Source organism: Nomascus leucogenys, chromosome 3 (genome assembly GCF_006542625.1).
Source record: "Nomascus leucogenys isolate Asia chromosome 3, Asia_NLE_v1, whole genome shotgun sequence".
Taxonomy (NCBI): Eukaryota; Metazoa; Chordata; class Mammalia; order Primates; family Hylobatidae; genus Nomascus; species Nomascus leucogenys.
The window spans coordinates 44,599,358-44,617,655 of record NC_044383.1 but is presented as its reverse complement, the minus strand read 5'-3'; positions in this window follow the sequence as shown (position 1 = coordinate 44,617,655).

Sequence of the window (18,298 nt, the reverse complement as noted above, 5' to 3'; positions counted from 1 at the left end):
GCTTCTTGAGTTATTTTCTAGGTCTCCTAATTTTTTTTAAAACAATAATTGTCTCCATATGTTGCATTTTAGGAAATTTCTCATTACTCTTTTTAAATTAACTCTTAGTTTTTACTAAGCCTGGCTAGAATAGTCTATCCACTGAGGTATGTATTTTGTTTTCTATATTTTTCATTCTTCATGTTTCTTATTGTTCCTTTTACATTTTTACTTGTATATGTTTCATTCCTGCTTTTTTTTTCTTTTCTTTCTTCTTTCTCTTTTCTGTCTCTTTTTTTTTTTTTTTTTTTTTTTTTTTTTTTTTTTTTTTGCAGTGCAGACAGAATTTATTAGTACAGCAGAGGTGCCCACAGAGCAGGCAGAAGGGATCAGTGCCTGGATCCGTCCCTTCCTCCTTCTGCCCTCGCTGAGCCCTAGTGTGTCCGGAATTGGTGGGTTCTTGGTCTCACTGACTTCAAGAATGAAGCCGCAGACCCTCACAGTGTATGCTACAGTTCTTAAAGGTGGCGTGTCCGGAGTTTGTTCCTTCTGATGTTCAGATGTGTTCGGAGTTTCTTCCTTCTGGTGCCATTGCACTCCAGCCTGGGCAACAGAGTGAGATTCCATCTCAAAAAGAAAAAGAGAAGTATGTAGCACCTCCCCTGATCCTTGCTCCTTCCCTGGTCATGTAAGACATGCATGCTTTCCCTTCACCTCTGATCATATTTGTAAGTTTCCTGAGGCCTTCCCAGAAGCAGAAGAAGCTATATTTCCTGTATAGCTTCCAGAACCAGGAACCAATTAAACATTTTTTATTTATAAATTACCCAGCCTCGGCTGGGTGCAGTGGCTCATGCCTGTAATTCCAGCACTTTGGGAGGCCAAGGCAGGCAGATCACAAGGTCAGGTGTTTGAGACCAGCCTGGCCAACATACTGAAACCCCATCTCTACTAAAAATACAAAAAATTAGCTGGGTGTGGTGGCGGGCACCTGTAATCCCAGCTATTAGAGAGGCTGAGGCAGGAGAACTGCATGAACCCAGGAGGCAAAGGTTGAAGTGATCCAAGATCGTGCCTTTACACTCCAGCCTGTGCGACAGAGCGAGACTCCATCTCAAAAAATAAACAAACAAACAAAAAATTACCCAGTCTCAGTTATTTCTTTATACCAATGCAAGAACAGACTAATATAGGACTCAGGAGAAAAGAAAAGAGACTGTGGGGTTTCCCACATAGATCTGCATCTTATGATAGTGGTGAATTGAGAGTCATACAGATCTGGGATCAAATATTTATTTTCCTCATAAAGGTAGAAACAAATGGCTTAATCTCTTCGAGTCTTAATTTCCTTATTTTTTTGTGAAGATTAAAGTGTATATGAAGTATCTACCACAGTGTTTAGCTCTGTACCTTGATAGATGGTAACAACAACAATAAAAAACCTCAGATGCTTAAGCAAAATGGAAACTTACTGACATATCTTACTAGATGCTCAGATATGGGGTGGGTTTGACTAACCTAAACCAGTGTCTCCAGTCAAGATTCCTTGTTATTTTCTTGAATCTACCCTCTTCATTTATCTACTTCTTGTCCATCTCTTCATATATTTGCTTGCCAAACTGATAGTGACAAAGTGCCTGCAACCATTCTCGACCTATCTAAATATCACAGTCCAGAAGAAATGACACTTATGACCCCAGCCCTCCAAGCACCTCCCCTGATCCTTGCTCCTGCTGGTCCTTGCTTCTGAGAGCCATTCTTATTCAACTGTTTAGATCATAAACGACCTCTGAATTAATGACTTATGAGTGGGGAATTGGATATGTCGATTGGCTTAATCCACAGGCCCCATTCTTGGAGCCTGGCATAGGATCAGCTTCCCCTGAGTGTCAAAAGATTGGGAGTGGGGAGGCAGGAGGACTTCTGTTAAGAGGATGATAGAGGGTTCTGGGTAGGAGTGTCAGGATGTGTTTAGGTACTCAAGCTGGCTTAAACTATAGAAAAAATGTATTACCTCATATGACAGGCAGTCCAAAGGTGTGGCTCACTGAAGCCTACTTGTACCAGCTCACAAAAGCTAATTACTAAATTCTCAGGAGTTTTGAAAGCCAGTTGTTAAATCATTGATAGCTTGACATTGTCATACTGGGAGTATTTACACTATAGAAATTGTCAAAGGCTACAGATCAGGAATCTCCCCCGACCCCCACAAAGACAGTTACTGGCTACTGGGCAGAAGTCAGTGTTGGTGGCTGATTCAGTGTCTCAGTGATATTATCAGGGACACAGGATTCTTTTCTAGTTTTCCAATCTGTAGCTTCAACATTGGCATTTGACTAGAGTTGTTTGTTTTTGCATGGTCATCCAATGGCTTTATCAGTGAATCAACAGCATGATTCCTTATCCATATCCAATAGCAAAGAAAAGAGGGAGAAACAGGAAAAAATTCTCCCCTCAGATATGGATCATATACCTGGCCTTTTAGTATGATTGAGCCAAATTTAGTCATCTGCCTACCCGTGTGGTCTGCCATATACTGATTGACTTAGGCAACTCAGGAGCCACCTCTGGAGCTGTGGACAGGATCAGTTTCTCCTAAGCTTTATGAGTTATGGGAAAAAGTAGATCAAAATGGAAATACTACTAGAAAAACAAAAGGGTGAAATGGATGCTGGATAGTTTCCTCTGTAGAAAAGAACAAACAATGTCAACTACACATATTCTCCAAGTCCTTCACAAGTTGAGTAAGCACTTATAGAGGAAATCTAGATCCTAGGGCAAAAGGAAGGTGGTTGTTATTGGCCTTACTATGTTTCAGAACCCCCAAAAGAGACACATGGACTTTTTTATGAAGTAAAGAGATCTTCAAGAATCTTTACACCTTTTAAATGACTCTCAACTGAGTCTAGGTCAAGCCATGGCTGCTGGGGAATGTTTTTGATTGGATTTCTTTGAAAGAAGCCTTGAGGCAAGGTTTGGATACAGATGGTTCATTTAAGAGGTGATTCCAGGAAACATGGTGATGATGTTGTAAAGTAAGACAGGGAATAAAGAAAAGCCCATAGTGCGGGCCCTGATAACCACGCTATTGCTATAGACAAGTGGGGCCCAATTCTACTGGGGTCCCTCTGAAAGGCTATGTAGGACAAACCTCCACATTGTACCAATAAGGCACAGGGAAGCTGAGTCTTGGCACCAACTCCAGTCTTTCATTGGTTGAGGGGCCTTTCTAGGGCATTAACTACCTAATACTTCTGGCCTGTCTTCTTCCCTCCAGCTTTGGTATCCTGAGGACAGACACCTTTAAGCAGAGAGATGGAGGAGGCCATGTGTCACATTTGTTAGCAGGTGATCTCTTGATGATTCAGGGTCCAATAGTGTCTATGGCAAAGAGCAGGCTGCTGAGATGTCTAAGTATAGAAGGACTAGGGTGTCTCATGGGATAACTCATTCTGCATGAAAAAGGTAATGGGCATGGTGAATTTTGTTTATTAAGAACACCTTAATTGGTGACATTAATTTTCAGTATAGATTGGCGTCTATTGCTTAAATCTCTTGCCCATGGATGAAAGCAAAGAAAAATCAATAAAGAAAGTTGAAAGAGCTATTTTACAAAGCTTGGGAAAACACTGGTCTCTCATCCCTGTGTCAAAATATAGTGCAGATTTATCCAGACATTCAATCTTCCTTTCCTTTCCTCCCTTCTCCCCTCTCCTCCATAACACATGCATATTGTCCAAACCACCATCTTGCTTTGGTATAAGGGGAATTCCACTCTTGTGGGTGTCCAAAGGCCACTCCTGTGGAATTCTTACCCTTATGCCATCCAAACCATACACCTCTGATATGCGCTCACATATAATTGTCTTCTGTAGATGTTTAATTATCTCCCCTTTGCTAGGCCATAAGCCATCTGAGGGCAGAAATCATGATTAGCACAGAGTAGGTGTTCAGTCAACATTTCTTGAATGAATCAGTTAATGAAGAAACATATGTATGCAGTAGTCATTTGTGTTCTGTGTAACTGGCATTTGATGGAAAAGTCATAGCGAGTGCTAGGGAAGCTGAACTTTTTCTTTTTAAACATTGTATCATTAACTTATCACATGTATCCAAGCTCCTTTGAGTTTCCCTGCCGCCATCCCTGTGTCATTCCAGCTGTATCCAGCTGCTCCTTCCATGCTTCCCCCATTCTTGTTTCTGATCTATTACTCCCAGTCCAAATCTTGCTCTTCACTGTCTGCACCTTGTGCTCTCCTCTCTCTCAAAAAAATCTACCCAAATTCCACCCCTCTTCACAGGCCCAGGGAAATCACTAGTTCCCACGGGAGGCTGTAGGCTGTAACCAGCTCTCTGAAAGCTTTGAGTCCTCTCTGAGGTCTTCTGTGCTTGGCCTCGTTCCATCAGGCACTCCTATGTTATTTGACCTGTGGTCTGCATGTATAGATCTTGTATCCCATATACATTGTAAGGTCCTTGAAGGCAGAAAAGGAGGCATAAAGAAGTGGGTAGGAGTGTAGGCTCTGAAGACTGTGCATTTGAATCCCTGCCATTCCTAGATTTGGGAGCTTGTCACCTTGGGCAACTTATTTACCTCCTCTGCACCTTAGTTTTCTCACTTCTAGAAGAGGGAAAATGACAGTATCTGCCATGTAGTGCTGCTCTGAGGATTAAATGAGATACTCCACTTAGGGCACATGGAATGGTATCTGGCACGTGATAAGTGCTAAATATAGCTTTCCTATAATTACAGTAATGCCCGGGGCTCCACAGGCCCAGCCCAGCACCAGTACAGGAATAGTATGACATTGATGCTAGAGTTGGCAGATTGAGGAGAACACACAAAGAGCTAACAATGTTCAAATACACATGAGATTTCACACAGAGCTTTGGGCTTGACTTCCCCAGCTGCAGGATTCTTCTGGCTATCTGCTTTATAAATAAAAAGCACAAGTCTGCAGTAAAATGCAGGGAAGTGACCAAGAAGGCTCATTCAAAGGTCATGACAAATGAAATAGCCACAGGTAAAAGTGTCCCTTCATTGTGTGCTTTCCTTCCATTCTTGTGGATACTGCTGCAGCAAGGAATTTGGGAAAGGGCCATCAGTGGGAGCAATGTGTCCTACTCACCTAAACAAAAGACACTGAAGTGAGTGCAACAAAATGGACTTTCTTTTCCAGGGTGGCACCCTCCCACCAGCCATCCAAACCGCTCTGTCTAAAGAGCACAGAGCAAACCTCTGGATTGCAAGGATTTCAGATTTGTTTCCTAAATCTGGAACTCAAAGCTTTCTCCTCCTCAATCTACCCCCAATAACCTTGTCTCTTTTGGAAGCCTTCCCTACAGTTCTAACAAACTAAATGGTTCATAACTTGACCTCATGAATGCCTCTCTTCTATACGTTTTCTTAGCTTTTGACCTGGAATTCCCTTCTTCCCATCCATGAAGGTCAAATACCACCCCTCTTTCAAGTCTTAGTTGGAGGCCACCTCTTTATGAAACCTTCTCTGGTGTCTCAGGCTAAAGACACTGTAGGCCACATCTGTTTATTAGGGCCAACAATGCCTCCCTCATTTTTTTGTGGTATGGATTAAAGACAATTCTGAAAAGCACCTAGAACAGTGTCTGGCTTACTCAAAAATGGTAGAAATTATTATCATTATCACTCTCATCCTAATTTATTATATATAGAGCTTATTATCCTAAAGGCAGTGGAAGGGAGTAAGGATTATGTTTGACTAATTTTACAGGTCTAGGCATCCAAGAAAAATTTGCTGTACAAATGATCATACAAATTAATGAGCGAAATGATATCTAACTCATCCTTGAGACAACATAATGTGCAAATGACTTCTGGTGCTGTGTGTTTCTAAATCTGCAGTACAACCCAGCAAGTATATCATTGTTTTTCCTCCTGATTATGAAGCCAGTGCATAGTCATCTAGAAAATTCAAGCAACACAAAACAGTTTTAAAAAGAAAGTGCAAAAGGCCAGGCATGGTGGCTCATGCCTGTAATCCCAGCACTTTGGGAGGCCGAGGAGGGTGAATCACCTGAAGTCAGGAGTTCAAGACCAGCCTGACAACATGGTGAAACCCCATCTCTACTAAAAATACAAAAATTATCTGGGCGTGGTGGCACGTGCCTGTAATCCCAGCTACTCAGGAGGCCAAGGCAGGAGAATCACTTGAATTTGGGAGGTGGAGGTTGCAGTGAGCCAAGATCATGCTACTGTACTCCAGCCTGGGCAACAGAGCAAGATCTGTTTAAAAAAAAAAGAAGTGCAAATTAATCCCAATCTCACTGTTCAAAGGTAACTCTTGTGAATTTTTAGATATCCACACACACACAAAGTTAAAGAAAGGTGATCACACCATACACGCTTATAACATGCTTTTTACTCAATAATGGGTTATGGTTGCTCTTCCATGTTAATAAATAAAAATAATTTCTTTTTAATATTCCTTTTAAATATAATTGTTATGGTTTGGCTCTGTCCCCACCCAAATCTCATCTTGAATTGTAGCTCCCATAATTCCCATGTGTCATGGGAAGAACGTGATGGGAGGTAATTGAATCATGGGGATGGGTCTTTACCATGTTGTTCTTATGATAGTGAATACGTCTCATGAGATCTGATGGTTTTATAAAGGGGAGCTCCCCTGCACATACCCTCTTGCCTCCTACCATGTAAGACATGACTTTGCTCCTCTTTTGCCTTCCGCCATGATTGTGAGGCCTCCCCAGCCATGTGGAACTGTGAGTCCGTTAAACCTCTTTCCTTTGTAAATTACCCAGTCTCAGGTATGTCTTTATTAGCAGTGTGAAAATAGAGTAATACAATAATATTCTTTTTTGGTACATAATATTTCACTGCTTTGGGGTATCATATGTTGGTAAAATACAAATGTTATCATAATTTATTTTGCTGAAATATAAATGTTATTAAAGAACGTGAAGACATTTAACCACTATGGGTCAGGAACACTTTAGTTCTTACTTGACTTGTTTAACCTTAAACTAAAGACTTGGTAGGGGAGGGCAAGGAGGCAATGCCCCAGGAATTGGGCATAGGTCTGCTATGTTAGCAGGCTTAGGTGAACAGAGTGTCTCCAGATGGCTGAGGAAAGGGAGGGCTCTGGACAAAGGATGAAAGAGAACAGATCGATGTTGAAATGGACTTCTCTAGGTAGATATACTTGGGTTGGCCCTGTCTGGGGCTTTGGGCCTCTCTAACTCTCAACTTCCGGTATAAGCCTAAGCCAAGTTCAAAGGTGTAGGTTCTGGAGCTGCTCCTAACAGAACAAGGTCGTTTCCATATGACTCAATACTGGCCAAACAGCTAGCCAGGAAGTTATGGGGAGGAGGAAAAAAAAAGAAAGTACTTAATTAAAGAGGGAGGAAATTAACTTTTTTGAGTGCCTACTATGTACCATGGTATATGCTTACACAAAAAAGTATTTGGCAAAATTCAATATCTACTTATGATAAAAATTTTTATGAAACTAGAAATAGGAGGGAATATTTTCAATTTGGTGAAAGGCATCTAGGAAAAACCATTGACTAACATCAGACTTAATGGAAAAGAATTGAATGTATGTTATCTGACTACTCCATCCAATGGTTCTGTTGTCCCCACTTTACAGATAGAGGAGACAAGGGCTGAAAATATCAATTAACTTGTATAAAGTTATACAAAGAAAATTCTAAGAAATCAGGAGGCTATTGTTAAGAACATTTGCAATCTTTAAAGTCCTGCTAGGACTATAAAATTGTGTCTTTCTTCTCCCTACTTTGAAATCTGAGTTTGATAGATAGGGTTTCAGCAGCAACTTGGAGATGCTAAACAACAAATGATATCAGATTCACTCTGGAGGCTGCAGCAGAAAGTTCATCAAATATGTGGTTTGGAAGATGTGATTTGAGGGGAATAAAAATGAAGTTATTGAACCAAAATTAGCCCTGTTTATGGGTTTGTTCATTCATTCAATAAATGCTTATTGTATTTCTACTCTGTGCCAGGCACTGTACTAGGTCTGGCTTATATACATGGTTACCTCCTGGAACCATTAGTCAAGAGGCAGACACTAATGGGATAGTGACAGAGTTAAATGCTAAACACAACTTTCACAGATGTCATTAGAAGAAAACGTAATGTGGGAGCATGACAGGAGGACTTGACTTACTGTATGAAGTCAGGAAAGTGACCAAGGATCTGAAATCTCAAGAAAGGAAGGGCTTGCTAAAGGTTCCCTGGCAGGAGCAAGCAAGAAGAGCAGAGAGATTGGAGGAAAGGAGATCAAGAACAGCATGAAGCCTGGGCATGTGGGGGTGGTCACTGACTGTGGCTTTACTTATACAGCAGCTTGGGAGGTTTGACATTCAAGGCAGGAGAAGTACTTGTAAAGACTGCCCAAACTGAGGACTTACTAGTAGCTGGCAACTTCCACAGATTCCTGGGATGACTTGAGCAAACTTTTTTGTTATCTTGAAGGCTGAATGTTTCGTGTTTCATGTCCGCCTAGCCATACAGCACTAGCTATGTTTGGGGCTTTCCACGTAGTTCTGTGGTCTGTATCATGTGTCTGCCAAGTGCAACCCCCCATGAAGATTTTCTTGTGAATTTGCAGATGTTAGTGTGTTGAAATTGAATGGAGAAGAGTCCCTCTTATCTCTGTATATTCCTGGGAATTGAAACGGATGGCGGTCCCTCTTCCCAACATTGAAATCAGCCTTGGCTTCTTCAGGAAAATTTTGTAACTATGACAAATATATATATATATATATATATATATATATATACATATATATATACATATATTTAAAATTTTCATTTTAAGGCCAAAGTTCTAGAAACCTAGACATGTGTCAGCTGCAAAAAGTATCCACCAAGATAAATGGTCTTGGCTTTGCTGGCTATTGCATGGCATGATGACCTCGTGTTCCCTGCCCTAAATGAGTAAATTAACCTCAGCTAGGAGAAAAAATCTTAGCTACAAAACCAAAGGCCAAAGTCCAAAGGACTCGTCAGCTTCATCAGTAGAAAGTGAGGATAGCTCAACACAAATCCATCACTGAAAGCAATGCAACCAAGGCAGGGGCGAGGTTGGTGGGGGCGGGGAGGAATCAACTTCTCTAATGACAGACGAGGCTGTGCTTCACTTCCACATGGCCACAAGGTGGCAGTGTTTCTCCTGGTACTAAAATTTGCTCCAGCTTGTATAAAAAAGACTTATTCCCTAGGGAAACAATGTCTGTCATTTCACATTTTGGTTCATTTTTTTTTTCCCCAACAGAGAAACAGGCCAGCATGGGATAAGGCAAGGATTAAATGTGAAATCAGGTAGTCCAGGTTCTAATTCTAGCTCTGCCGTGAACTAACTGTGTAACTTTGGATTTACCATATCTGAGTTTCAATTTGCTCATCCACAAAATGAAGATACATCTCGCCTGCTCTTCTTATAATTGTCAGGCACAATAATAAACTATATATGCAAGTGTGGTCAATTATAATGTACTATAAAACTGGTTCTTAACTTTTAATATAAGAATCACACGAGGAAATTTTAAAAATACACACCCTCATGGCTCAGCTTCTAAGATGTTTCAAGAAGTCCAGGCCTATGCCTGAGAGTTTGTATACTACTACATATTCATTTGCAGGTATCAAGATGATGAAGGCCCAGGGACCACAATTTGAGAAACTACACTATGCAAATACATACCAGTAGAAAGTGAGAGGTTAAGGCACAAAAGTTTCTCTTAGGGCGTGGTGGCGGGCGCCTGTAGTCCCAGCTACTCGGAGAGGCTGAGGCAGGAGAATGGCGTGAACCCAGGAGGCGGAGCTTGCAGTGAGCCGAGATTGCACCACTGCACTCCAGCCTGGGTGACAGGGCAAGACTCCGTCTCAAAAAAAAAAAAAAAAAAAAAAAAAAAAAAAAAAAAAAAAAAAAAAAGTTTCTCTTACCTTTTCATGTAACGGTATTTATTTTTCTCTATTTTGAGTAAAAGTTTTACAAACACTCCACTACCCTTAGATTAACTGAGGGTAGAAGTCTATATTTTATTCACCTCCTTATGTTCACAGCAATTGTTAGGATGTTAATTGGATAATAATCAGATAACAATGGTTATCTGAATCTTTAATGGAGGTAATCTGTAGAGCATCCCTAGCAATGTCAGTCCATTTATAGGGATATTTGGTGATAGGACCTGGTAGACTCAATAGAATTGACCTGAGCTTTGCCTTTGTACCCCCATGGGCTCATTTTTGTCACCTAATATGTGATCAGTGCCATTTAGCAATTGCTGAATCATGGGCTTCACTCTGCTGAAACAGTTGTGCAGGAAATTTAGCAATCAGGTTCCATAAACCTCCCAGAGTTTTCTGTCACTACGGTTATCACAGATCACCAGGGCTTTTCAACCAGTACTGGCAGCATTTTCAGGGTCTTTAAGAGAGACTTAGCCCCCTTACTCCTCAGACGGTGCTCCCTGCTGAGCTGTTGCTCTAAGAGAGAGTCGAGTTCAAAGGTGAATATAGCAGGAGAGATGTGCAGTCTAGCACCTTGGGCCTGTGGCCAGGGTGCAATAGCTCGAATGTGATATCCCCAGCCCCTAAATGTGGATATTCAAATCTCCTCTTACGTAACAGCAAAGAAGACTATTAGCAAAGTTGTCAGAGGCAGCTACAGAAACTTGCTGTATTCAAATTTCACATTGATAGAGAAAGGAAAATGCTTAAATTGAACCATGGGCTTTTAAATCTTTCAGCAAATATTTATTGAGCAACAATTGTTTTTCAGCAGGAACCATTCTAGGCCTTTAATTAAAATGTGAGTAAAATATCCAAAGACTCTGCTATCGTGAGGCTGAGATTCCAGCAGCAGGAGATGGAAAAATAATAAACATAATGATTGCATAAAATATGTTAGGAAGGGATATATGATCTGGTAAGTAATGCGGGTATGGGAGATTGGGGAGAAGTCAGTGAGGGGAAGAAGCAAGGTGTATTATTAAATAGAATGGTGAGGAGAGGCCTCTGTGAGATTGGAACAAAGACTTGAAGAAGAGTTGTCCAAACAGAGAAAATAACTAGAGCAAGGGTCTAGGGCCAGAGCATGCCAGGCACTCAGGAGGCATAGCAAAGAGGCCAGTGCAGCTTCAGTGGATGAGCTGAGGGAGATCACGGGAATCCAGACCACATAGACTTGGTCCTACTGAAGGACAAGGACTTTGCTGAAGGTATCTTTGTATCCTCAAGGACGAATATTGTGTTTTGCATGCACCAGATGCTCAAATGGATTGGCCTCAGGATAGGATAAAGCCTTGGGGGAGGTTGTGCCACAGGAAAGAGCTGAAGGGCTAGCCTTCAGGGAATGGGCACCCCTTTGGGAAAAGAGATAATTCACGAGAAGTGGGTATGCTATGCATGCTGGACTCAATTGCAGTGTGGAGAGCTGCAGAAGAGCATTTGCTGAATTAATGGGACCCTAAATCAGTATGGGGAAAGGTCCCCGCTGCAGCACTTTCTACACCCCATCCTCCCATATTCTACTTGTGCCTGTGACCTTTTCTCCACCCCGCCCCCTGCCCACTCAGCACTCAACTGACCTATGCATAACACCTTAGTCATCCTTTCACTGAGAAAGGACTTTCTTGAGAACTTGGAATGCGGAAAGTCCCTTTCTCCTTTTCCCCTTTCTGTTTTCAATTGAGATGAAAATCACATAACAATGAACCATTTTAAAGTATACAATTTAGTTGCATTTAGCACATTCACAATGTTGTGCAATCACCACTTCCATCTAGTGCCAAAACATTTTCATCACCTCAAAAGAAAATCCATTAAGCAGTCACTCCCCACCCCTCCCTCTCCTCAGTCCCTGGAAACCACTAATCTGATTTCTGTCTTAATGAGACGAACTCTTCCAGATATTTTATGTAAATAGAATCATATTCTGTGTAGCCTTGTGCATCCAGTTTCATTCATGGAAATGCGTTTCTTAACTCTAAAAACAATCCAGTAAAGATGCAAATTTTAATTACTGCATAGTCAGAAAGGTAATGCAGTGGCAGCTAGTTATGTCTGATGGCAGCAGTCCAAGGCTTTCAAGATTTCTTCAGCTTCTGAAGGTGACATGAGGAAAATGAAATGTACATAATGCTTGTCAGACTTCTATTTCCTAGAGCCAGTAAGCTTTGGATAAAGATCCAGAATATGGACGACATCAGTAATAGCTCTGATAGATCACCTCACAACCTTACCTCATGTTCTGCCCTTAGCTGTCAATAACAGCAAGTGTTAGAACAGGTAAATTTACTGTGCTGGTTTTCTGTGGCGGGTGGGAGTGAAGAGAGGTTTGAGGTTGTCTTATTCTTCAGTTTGTGGTATATTATCATCAGTCCATGCAAGAACACTTGAAAACATTTTTTCATTTATGTATTTTATTCCCAGACTCCACTTCTATTGGCATTCCTAATAGGTAGCCATTCTAATGTATTTAAAATGCACCTTTCTCTTTGTGTGTAGTAATGTGAACTATTTATTGCTGTCTTGTGTACTTAAATTTTTTTTTTTTTTTGAGACGGAGTCTTGCTCTTGTTGCCCAGGCTGGAGTGCAGTGGCGCGATCTCGGCTCACCACAACCTCCACCTCCCAGGTTGATTGTATGTTAATATATCTCATGATATTTCCACTCAATATGATGTTTTGAAGATCAATCCATATATGTGTATAGTAAGTCAATAAACTTTTGTATATTAACCTGTATATATAATTCATATATTTGTATGTATCATGTATATCACACACATGCATACACATATATCTAAATATGCATCATATATCATATATCATATGACATCATATACATCATATATATCACAGCACCTTGCACAAACTTGGTGTTAAATAAATTGTATCAACAGAAGGATCAAGTTTTGATTTTCATGCCCACAAAATAGTTTCTTTCTAAACTAATCTACCTTTTTGAATTGCAGGATAAATATAATACTATTATTCAAGATAATAAAATCACTTCATACACACGCACGCACACACACACACATATATATACATACACATACACATATACATACATATATGTATGCATATGTATGTATATGTGTATGTGTATGTATATATGTGTGTGTGTGTGTATATATATATATATATATACTGGAGGACAAGGACTTTGCTGAAGGCATCTTTGCATCCTCAAGGACGAATATTGTATTTTACATGTACTATATATATATATATTCCATTTTGCAGTGGGTCTTATTACCCTCATTTTAAAGATAAAGAAACTGAGGCTCCAAGAAGATGACTTTGTACATATTCACACGTCTTTCTGCTGACAATTCAAACTGAATTCTTGTACTCCAGAGAGATTCCTAATATGAGTAATGTCATTTGTTGGAAATCGTGGTCATGCCTTCACTGGAAGCCTAATGAACTTTCACTGAACACCAACAGGCATCTGGCCTGAGATCTAGAGTTAGCTGAGTGGGTGCTTGTCCCTCACCCCGAGTCAGTTCTCAACTGATGCTTTTTTTAAGGTGAACAGACCAGGCTCAGGTCACCCAGGTACTTTCTGTGCCTCATACTGTCTTTCACAAACATGTGGGGTGTGTGTGTGTGTGTGTGTGTGTGTGTGCGTGTGTGTATGTGTTGTGAAGTCCCTATTCTGTATTCTGTTTCAAGTTTACAAGATCCAGTGGTTTCTAACAAGAGCTACAGTGGCCTTGTTTGTTTCCAGGTGATTCTTTCTTGATGGCATTTGGCAATATGATTGAGACGGCAGCTCGCTGACTTTAGAAACATATGTACACACCTGTCATGTTACATTTTGTTAACTGAAAAAATATGTATTGAATATTTGTCCAACTACATCCTAGCACTCATCTAAATGCTGCGCATATAGCAATGTACTCAATGTTATTACCACAATGAGTTTATCTCATGATGAAAATATACAGCAGAAAATAAACATAATAATTAAATATTGTCTACTCTAATAAAGAATATCAAGAAAAAGTACAGATGCTATGAACTGATATAGCAAGAAAACCTTATTTAGACTGGGGCGTGGGTGGAAGATCAGGGAGAGGCTTCCCGAGGAAATGACCTATGTTTCCTTCCATATCTAAATGTATCTCTGTATAGACATGAATGGATAATCACGAAAACTTAAAGGTGACTATCTCCAGGCAGTGGAATTATGTGGGATTATTTTTTCCATATGTATTCATATAATATGGGAGGAAGGTTTCTCTCAACCCTCTTAGGGTCCCTGAGAGAGCTGACACAGACAGATTAGCAGGAGAGAAGCATTACGAATTTATTTAACGTAAGTTTGATGTGACACAGAAGCCTTCAGAAATGAAGATTCAAAGACCTGTTGTTCCAGCCACTGGGGAGGCAGAGGGGAGATCACTTGAGCCCAGGGGTTTGAGGCTGCAGTGAGCTATGATTGCAGCACTGCATTCCAGTCTGAGAGACAGAGCTAGACTCTGTCCTAAAGAAAAAAAAAAGATCCAAAGACACAGGTAAACTTGTTTATTTTTAATGCTGGGTTTGATGAGGTGGATGGACATGAGCAAGTAGGATTGGACAACGGTGGTATGATCTAACAGGAGTAATTGAGAATAACTTAGCAAACCCTGTTTGTTTAGATTCCTCTTGACATTTCTGTGTCTTTGAAGATAAGAATGCTTCTTTCCTCTGGGTATAGGGAAGGTACCTCTTGAATGAGGGTCTTATGACATGCTTAAGGGGAGAAGGGCAGTGTAAGGTGAGAGTAACCTTCCTGCTTCTGCTATTTTTTCAAGTTCCAAGGTGCCATATTTTGGGGCAGAATGTCCTGAATCCCAACAATATCCACAAGAATTATATTTCAAAGGCATTTACTATGCAGATAAAGTACACAGGCATTTGTTGAAGGCACAATTGATTCAAATCTATAGGGGAATTACTCTGCTGATTTTGTGCCTTTGACTTTGTAGCGTTGACTTACTCAGGAACTATTTGATACTTACACAGGGACTTCGGAAATCTCAGATACTGCATTTTTCCCAAGGGACACATTGCAAAATATTCATTACAAACTCAAATACAGTCAGCGTCTGCTGGACTCTAATAGAAGCTATCACACATGGCTAATTTTCCTGCAGCACCAAGAGCTGAACCTCCTTGATGAAGAAGCCACTCAAGTCAGAGCACCTATACCATGTGTGCATGCAAAGGAAGATGTTGAAGAGAGTTTGCACTACTTGGGAGCTTGCTGTCTAGTGGAAAAGCCAAGCCAAGCACATATAAACACATTCCGAGTGCACATTGGTAGCATTCTTCAGCAACCCAGGATGGCAGGTTGGGCATCTTAACTGTGGTCATTTAACATACGGCAGTGAGTGTGCATGAATTACTTGGTGGGAGGGATGTTTAAAATGTGGAGGACTGTACTCATGCCTGAGATTTTAATTCAGAGGTGCAGCACAGAGATCTAAATCCCTAATGTGTTCCCATTGATAACCCCTTGAGAAATAAGGAACCTGTAGATGGTCTTCAAGGGGCTTGGAATCCTCTAAAATTATATATTAAATTTGGCTTGCAAATAAATTTGTCTAGGAAGCAACGCCTTTTGTTCATCAGCTTTTTAAAATCCATGTTGAAAATAAGTTAAAAATCACCACCAAGAAGAATAAATATTGCTGCACAATTACCAAGTGCCTGGCCCACAGCTGGACACTTTAGACACATTGTCTTATTCCAACAAAAACCCGTGAACTCTATTTATGTCTCCATTTTACAAATTATGAAACTGAGGCTCAGAGAAGTTAAATATTTCTTCTTCTCCTGAAGCTCCCACCCACTCTAGTTATATAGCTCATAAGGTAAAGACAGAATTTGGACTTTAGTCTTTTTTTCTTCTATCTCTTTACTTTGTATGTGTGTGTGTGCATGTACACATAGTTAATTTTTTTAAAATGTTGTGCATACATAATAGGAATATATTTTATGGGGTACATGAGATATTTTGATACAGGCATGCAATGCATAAAAATCATCACTTCAGAATAAATGGGGTATTCATCACTTTAAGGATTTATGCTTTCTTTGTGTTACAAAAAATGAAATCATACTATTAGTTGTTTTTAAATGTACAATAAATTATTGTTGATTGTAGCTATACTGTTGTGCTATCAAATAATAGATCTTATTTATTCTTTCTAAGTATAGTTTTTGTACCCATTAACCAGCCCCACCTCTACCCCCCAACCCCCACCCCCACCCCAAATACACTTCTCAGCCTCTGGTAACCATCATTCTACTTTCTATCTACATGAGTTCAATTATTTTCATTTTTTTAGCTACCACAAATAAGTGAGAACATGCAAAGTTTGTCTTTCCGTGCCTGGCTTATTTCACTTAACATAATGGCCTCCAGTTCCATCCATGTTGTTAAAAATGACAGGATCTCATTCCTTTATATGGATGAATAGCATTCCATTATGTATATGTGCCAATTTTCTTTATTCATTCATCTGTTAATGAACATTTAGGTTGCTTCCTAAATCTTAGCTATTGCAATTAACATGGAAGTGCAGATATCCCTTCAGTATAATGGTTTCCTCTCTTTTGAGTGTATACCTAGCAATGGGATTGCTGAATCATATGGCAGTTCTTTTTTTAGTTTTTTGAGGAAACGCTAAACTGTTCTTCATAGTGGTTGTTCTAATTTACATTCCCACCAGCTCTGTATAAGGGTTCTTTTTCTCCATGTTTTCACCATCATTTGTTATTGCCCATCTTTTGGATAAAAGCAATTTTAGCTGGGGTGGATGATAACTTATTGTAGTTTTGATTTGCATTTCTCTGATATTGAGCATAACTGTTTACCATTCGTATGTCTTATTTTGAGAAAAGTCTATGTCTTATGCCCATTCTTTCATTGGATTATTAGATTTTTTCCTATAGAGTTGTTTGAGCTCATTATATATTCTGGTTATTAATCGTTTGTCAGATGGATAGTTTACACACATTTTCTCCCACTCTCTTGATTGCCTCTTCACTTCATTGACTGTTTCCTTTGCTGTGCAGATGCTTTTTAACTTGATGTGATCCCATTTGTCTATTTTTGCTTCAGTTGCCTGTGCTTTTGGGGCATTACTCAAGATATCTTTGTCCAGTTCAGTATCCTATAGAGTTTCCCCAATGTTTTCTTTTAGTAGTTTCATAGTTTGAGGTCTTATATTTATATTTTTAATCCATTTTGATTTGGTTTTTGTATATGGTGAGAAATATGGCTCTAGTTTCATTCTCCTGCTTATGGATAGCTGGTTTTCTCAGCACCATTTATTGAAGAGACTGTCCTTTTTTCATTGCATGTTCTTGGCACCTTTGTAAAAAATGAGTTCACTGTAGATACATGGATTTATTTCTGGGTTATCTATTCTGTTCCATTGGTCTACATGTCTTTTTTTATGCCAGTACCATGCTGTTCGGGTTACTGTAGCTCGGTAGTATAATGTGAAGTCAGATCATGTGATTCCTCTCATTTTGTGCTTTTTGCTCAGGATTACTTCACTGTTCTGGGTCTTTTGTGGTTTCATATAAATTTTAGTATTATTTTTCTATTTATGTGAAGATATCATTGTCATTTTGATAGAGATTGCATTAAGTCTGTGGATTATTTCTTTGGGTAGTATAGACATTTTAACAATATTGATTCTTCTAATCCATGAACATGGAATATTTTTCTCTCTCTTTTCAGTATCCTCTTCAATTCCTTGCATCAGTGGTTTTTAGTTATCATTGTAGAGATATTTCACTTCTTTGGTTAATTCCTGGGTATTTTATTTTATTTTTAGCTACTAAATGAGACTACTTTTTTGTTTTTCAATTTGTTAGCTAATGGCATATCGAAATACTACTGATTATTGTATGTTGATTTTATATCCTTCAACTTTACTGAATTTCAGTTCTCATAGTTTGTGTGTGTGTGTATGAAGTCTTAGGTTTTTCTAAAAACAAGATCATATCATCTGCAAGCAAGGATAACTTGACTTCTTCCTTTTCAGTTTGGAAGCCTTTTATTTCTTTCTCTTGTCCGATTGCTCTAGCTAGGACTTCCAGTACTAGGCTGAATAACAGTGGTGAAAGTGGGCACCCTTGTTGTGTTCCAGATCTTAGAGGAAAGGCTTTCAATTTTTCCCCACTTGATATGATACTAGTTGTGAGTCTGTTGTATATGGTTTTTATTATGTTGAGATATATTTGTTCTATACTCAGTTTTTTGAGGGTTTTTTCCATGAA